The 6,930-nt window shown below is 44.7% G+C and overlaps 1 pseudogene; it reads right to left on the bottom strand.

Moving 5' to 3' along the window:
* Positions 1-583: 583 nt before the first annotated feature.
* On the bottom strand, positions 584-6,031 carry LOC110538975 (annotated as a pseudogene).
* Positions 6,032-6,930: the final 899 nt, after the last annotated feature.

The raw sequence follows: 6,930 nt of genomic DNA, 5'->3' as shown, positions 1-6,930 counted from the left end.
TATCTTTATGTTTGAAGCCTGAAATGTGGCAAAAGGTCGCAAAGTTCAAGGGGGCCGAATACTTTCGCAAGGCACTGTATATATACCAGGTTACTAAATGATTGTGTAGCCCCCTCTACTGGTTTCAATGGGCTTCAAAATGAACAGCCAGTCAAGCAGAAACAGTTCCCTATTTGTATTCAGTAGGGGACTGACCCTGCACACAAATGGAATGTGATGGCGTATATTATGTGACCTTTTAACCTGTTGTTTCCCTCACATCGTTCACCAAAGAAACCAAAGAATACCTGTACAGGTAGTGTTCATTGAGTAGTACAGTGGTGTATTAGATGCTTTTGGAAGATGCACACAGGATTACTGAAGTGAGAGGATAACTATAAAAACGTGAATATAGAACTCCATTCCAGACACTAGACTCACTTGATGTGTTTGAAGTTGGATGAGGATCCTGAACAGAGTGAACGTGCCATCTCCTGAGCCGAGAGTATGTTGCCTGTCTTCATCACAGATTTTGTTCACCCCATGTAGACAACAAGGGGAAATGCATGCTGAGTTCTGTACTGCAGTCTAACTAAGCCAGATGTTAATCTCCTTTTACCGTGTAACTTTTTTGAAGCCAGCTTGCTGAACTGGGACACGGCCCATTAAGAAGCTTGGTCTTGAGACTGACTTTCAGGATATCCCCACTGGTGCCACAGTTGAGATAGCTGCCTTCCTCAGGGATCTGTACCAAGAAGTAACAAGTTATTCAGGTTGCAAACTGCTGCAAGATTTACTGCAGTATGCTGAGGAAATGACGCTCTCACAAAGAGTCATACTATTCACGTGTTTGAATGTTTCAGGGCTCTACACTGCAGCTTAATTTCTTCGTGTGTTTCTACATTTTTCAACATAGGTGCACATGTACTCCTTGTATGAAAGGTCAGCATAGAGCCCTGTGTATAGCCATGTGTTCTGATATTATAATTACCCAAATGCATTTCACAATTGTTTTCAGCTGCCCTGTCTGACATTGTGTGTGTGTAATCTTGTGGGGAAGATCAAGTTCCCAAACGCGGAGAGTGTCGTTACAAGAAGATGATCCAGATCCTTATAGGCCCATAGCTGTGACATTTCATTAGAAGGTGTGCCAAGCCAAAGTTATACAAAAATAGCTCTATTTAGATATACATACTGTTCTGCCCATACGAAGATGCTGTCACTTGTGTTGGAGTATTGCAGAGTAAGGCAGTGACCACCACTGTGGGCTGAGGCCGGGCTTCCACAAATGGCTTCTCTGTTTTCTATTTTACACACCACCTTATGGAAATTGTAGACACACACAGTTATTCAGTTCATACACCTATTTGTAACTACTATATTATAACAGAGGATCTGAGTCAAATGTCAGTATTTCACAAAGTTTGATAAAAACTGCCATCATCCTGGCCCCCAAGGGTCACCCTGTACTTGACATTGAGGGGAGAAGGCCAATCCTCCCACTTAGGCTTTGTGGAGCTGCAGGTGAGCATATATTCTTCTCATGGCAAAGTCCCATATTAAAACATCATCCTGTTCAAAGAATGATAAAGGCCAGCTAATTATCTTTCATCAAAGTTTTCTGCCCATCCATTTTTCTTTCATCTTTGCATTAGTCCATTACCTTGAAGCCCATGAAAGTGACCTGACCATGAGGCAACATACTTTTCACCTTTGGACACAGTGACACAGGAGACGTTGTTAGTGTGGCCATGCATTAACTCCTGTTTCTTTTTTGTTAGGATTTTGAGAGTGATATTGCAGCCCAGTGGATAGATAAGGTGCTCTCTGTTAGAGTTGACTTTTACACCAAAGATTACATGACCTGGTAAACAAAAGACACACAGTGCATTTTGGGTACTGTGTTTGACTGAGAAAATTATTGCGTCAACTGAAAATTGGCTAGCTGGCTAGCTGCTGACTCGTCTTATGTTGGCATTTGGGCATGTCGTTTTGGGAAAACATTTCTTTAGACGAGATCTTCCCATTCTAAATCAACTAATATGGTAGCTTTATGACTTTAAATATTTTTTTAGCATTATTTTAACTTTTTGCAACCACTAGGAGTAGCAACACCAATGATGGTAAGAGCAATGAGACATTTGAGGTAAATTAGGATTTTCCTTGAAATGGATGCCACAAATGCTGAAATCTATGGTCATTAATCTTTAAAAATAATGTATCATTTTGAGATCAGTTAAATTTCAGGCCAGTCAAGTTCTTCCACACCGATCTCGACAAAACATTTCTATATGAACCTCGCTTTGTGCACGGGGCATTGTCATGCTGAAACAGGAAAGGGCCTTCCCAAAACTTTTGCCACAGAGTTGGAAGCACAGAATCGTCTAGAATGTAATTGTATGCTGTAGCGTTAAGATTTCCCTTCACTGGAACTAAGGGGCCTAGCCCAAACCATTATTCCTCCTTCCCCAAACTTTACAGTTGGCACTATGCGTTCGGGCAGGTAGCATTCTCGTGGCATCCGCCAAACCCAGATTCGTCCATCGGACTCCAAGATGCTGAAGCGTGATTCATCACTCCAGATAAGGCGTTTCCACTGTTCCAGAGTCCAATGGTGGCAAGCTTTACACCACTCCAGCCGACACTTGGCATTGCGCATGGAGATTTTAGGCTTGTGGCTGAGCCGTTGTTGTTCCTAGATGTTTTCACTTCAAAATAACAGCACGTACAGTTGACCGGAGCAGCTCTAGCATGGCAGAAATTTGACGAACTGACTTGTTGGAAAGGTGGTATCCTGTGATGGTGCCACGTTGAAAGTCACTGAGCTCTTCAGTAAGGCCATTCTCATGGCAATGTGTGTCTATGGAGATTGCATGGCTTTGTGCTCGATTTTCTACACCTGTCAGCAACAGGTGTGGCTGAAATGTATATCTGCACAGTATGGTTGTGAATGGTTCTCATGATTTAGGATTGGGTGTTGAGGGACCACTTGTCACATTGTACAAGGTGTGTTTGTGTTGTGGTAAACAATGCATTTTCTGTCCAGATAAGATAGTGATACAGCTTTGAAAAGACCCACCACTGACCAAATGTTTTTGTTTTCCAGTCCAACAGGAGTGTATCCCTGAGGCCATCCGATGCATGGACCTCCTGTGCCAGTGTGATCCGAGTGCGAGATTCCAGGTGTAGGGACTACAGCAGATCGAGAATGTGGACGGACAAGTTAGTGTCACGAATACCACCGAAGGTGGCTCCCCTTCCTGTTCGGGTGGTGCTCGGCGGTCGTCGTCGCCGGTCTACTAGCTGCCACCGATCCCTTTTTCCTTTTTGTTTGTTTTTGTCTAATTGTTTTCACCTGTTCCTTGTTGGGGTTTTGGGATGGGTGTTATTTAAGTTTGTTTAGCCCGCTGGTGTTTGTGCGGGCTTGTGGTTATTTTACGTTAGTGGTGTTGTTGACTTTTGGGTTTTCGCTGTCCGGTATTTTTGTAACAGTGGTTTTGGGTTTGTTGCGCCTGTGTTTTGGGCTTCACCCATGTTTGTACCTGTTACTGTGATTGAGGACATTAAAGTGTTTTTTCCCGTCTACCTTCTGCTCTCTACGTCTGACTCCACACCCATCACTCTCCCGACGTTACAGTTAGTAACTCATCAAATGTGATAAAACATTGAATTTTGAGATCTTGTCTCCCCTTTATCCCATGTTTTAGACATAAGGCATGACATGCAGGACATCTTCAGGCACCCCCTATGAGAAACAGTGCATGATGTTCAATGCCTCCCTCGGCAAGGAGATCTGCCGGAAGTGATGTCTCTCCGATCCTTAGATGTGCTCTCTCTCTCTCGCTGTCTCTCTAGTTAAGCAGTCCAGAGGATTTTCTTAGGGTTAGTCCTAACGAATTATACTTACTTCTCATTTGGAGCTCAATGGAAACATTGACGGTTCAGGCACGTCCACCATGACAGTTACAGAATATTCTCACTGAGGTGCATGTTGTGGGCTCAATGTTTTTTCCATACAAACCACAGAAACTGTTTTGTTCCATGAATGCATCTGTTGTACATGACTAATCAAAGAACCTGTGAAGTCAGTTAGACATGTCAGTCCCTTTCAGATGATCCCTCAACCACTGTTGGTCCTCAGTGATCTCACAGCGAATTAACTTTCCTCTTGAGAATCAGAATCAGAAGTACAGTCGTCGCAAGACTTCACCCCTTTCGGGCAAGTAGTACCCTAAACTGACTGTCCTGATCATCTAGTTGAGCATTCCAGATAAATCTTCCATCCCAGCAGGAATGTCCCATCCACATAGTGCTAAATACTCATATGATTTTTCAGCTCAGCATTCTTAGGGAAACATTTGCCACAAGTGATGTTCTCTGTGTTGTAAGAACATGGATTGAGTCAACTCATTGTCCAGTGAGTGAGGGTTGGCTGCATAGTGTTTAGTTAGTAGCCTAGTTGTGGTTCACTTCCACTAGAAGTTCCTTATTATTCCCTCCAGGTGTTTCTTCAGGCTGTTGGGGATGGGCTCAACATTTTTGCCATGCAAACAGCAAAAAACGTTTTGTTCCAATGACTGCACCTGTTGAGCATGACTAATCAAATGACTGACTTGACTTAAGCCCATGGCTCCTATAAGTAGCATAGGCCAGTTGATGCCATTCTCAGTCATTTCTTCCTGTACATCTCTCCTCCATGTGTTTCCAGGTCAGTCTTTCCCAACCCTGGTCCTCCAGTACCCCAACAGTACACCAACCCTGGTCCTCCAGTACCCCAACAGTACACCAACCCTGGTCCTCCAGTACCCCAACAGTACACCAACTCTGGTCCTCCAGTACCCCAACAGTACACCAACTCTGGTCCTCCAGTATCCCAACAGTACACCAACCCTGGTCCTCCAGTACCCCAACAGTACACCAACCCTGGTCCTCCAGTACCCCAACAGTACACCAACCCTGGTCCTCCAGTACCCCAACAGTACACCAACCCTGGTCCTCCAGTACCCCAACAGTACACCAACCCTGGTCCTCCAGTACCCCAACAGTACACCAACTCTGGTCCTCCAGTATCCCAACAGTACACCAACCCTGGTCCTCCAGTACCCCAACAGTACACCAACCCTGGTCCTCCAGTACCCCAACAGTACACCAACCCTGGTCCTCCAGTACCCCAACAGTACACCAACCCTGGTCCTCCAGTACCCCAACAGTACACCAACTCTGGTCCTCCAGTATCCCAACAGTACACCAACCCTGGTCCTCCAGTACCCCAACAGTACACCAACCCTGGTCCTCCAGTACCCCCAACAGTACACCAACCCTAGTCCTCCAGTACCCCAACAGAACACATTTTCATTGTAGCCCTGGACAAACACATCTCATTCAACTCATTAAGGGTTTGATGACAAATTGAATCGGGTGTGCTTGTCCAGGGTTACAATAAAAATGTGTTTTTATATATTCATTCTCGTTAATGACAACATTCTGGAACTGAGTTATGACTCATCTAAGTCTGGTATCCAGGGTAATCTGGTTAAGGATTATATAATGTTGATTATGTGGCTCTTTCCTTGTAGAATGTTGACAGTTGTGTAGAACACATTGTATTGCTAAATGCTCAATCTTTACTTAATAGCTACACAGGATACACTTTATTCCTCATGCTGGCCCTGACCAAACCGGTAAGTTGCCCTCATTATAGCTGCCCTCCTCCACATGGCCAGATTTATAGTGATCTTCTCCCCTTTTAATGCTCATCCTCATCCTTGAAAAATACCATAAGGTCTGAAATAGTTGACATACTGTACAAACAATTATCTAGGCTAAGTAAAACTAAATATATTGTTTATCTACTGCTTTGCTAACTAGCTAGCTAAAGTTTAGTTAGTGGCTAGCTAAGACAGAGAAATGGGACAAGAAGTTCAACACTTTATTCAATTAATTTCAATATAGTACATGGATTCCACATGGATTGGGCACAGAAGGCCTCTGATTGCGCTGGTGAATGGTAGCTGACAGTGTCAGCTAGAGCTTCCTGCAGGAAGTCTTGCATGGGGTCTTCTCTGTTGCTAATTAGTATTTCGAATTTTTGAGAGTAAATTGAGGCAAATATTGATGAAACTCACCTTGTCAGAGTGTCACACCCTGACTTTAGTATTCTTTGTTTTCCTTGTTATTTTGGTTAGGTCAGGGTGTGACATGGGTGATGTATGTGTTTTTGTCTTGTCTAGGGTTTTTTGTATGTTTATGGGGCTGTCTCCGTTCTAGGTATTTTGTATGTCTATGGTTGCCTAGATTGGTTCTCAATTAGAGGCAGCTGTCTATCGTTGTCTCTGATTGGGAACCATATTTAGGCAGCCATATTCTGTGGGTACTTTGTGGGTGATTGTTTCCTGTCTCTGTACCAGATAGGACTGTTTCGGTTTTGCCACGGTTCGGTTGTTATTTTGTGTAATGTTCACGTTATCGTCTTTAATTAAAACATGTTGAGCACGAACTACGCTGTGTATTGGTCCGATCCCTGCTCAGACGAAAAGGAGGAAATCAGCATGGACAGAATCACCCACCAGTACAGGACCAAGCAGCGTGGTTACAAGCAGCGGCAGGAGGAGCAGCGATGTCAGGACTATTGGACTTGGGAGGAGATACTGGATGGAGATGGACCCTGGACGCAGCTGGGGGAATATCGCCGCCCCAAGGCAGAGCTGGAGACATCCAAAGCGGAGAGGCGGCGGTTTGAAGAGGCAGCACGGAAGCAGGGTTGGAAGCCCGAGAGTCAGCCCCAAAAATTTATTGGGGGAGGCACACAGGAAGTGTAGGAGACCTGCGTGTTATGCTGTGGAGCGCACGGTGTCCCCAGTGCAGGTGAATAGCCCGGTGCGGTACATACCAGCTCCTCGCATTGGCCGGGCTAGAGTGGGCATCGAGCCAGGTACCATGAAGCCGGCTCTA

Source organism: Oncorhynchus mykiss, chromosome 12 (assembly GCF_013265735.2).
Source record: "Oncorhynchus mykiss isolate Arlee chromosome 12, USDA_OmykA_1.1, whole genome shotgun sequence".
NCBI classification, from domain to species: Eukaryota; Metazoa; Chordata; class Actinopteri; order Salmoniformes; family Salmonidae; genus Oncorhynchus; species Oncorhynchus mykiss.
The sequence above is the reverse complement of the archived record's forward strand: the minus strand, read 5'-3'. Positions and strand labels throughout refer to the sequence as shown.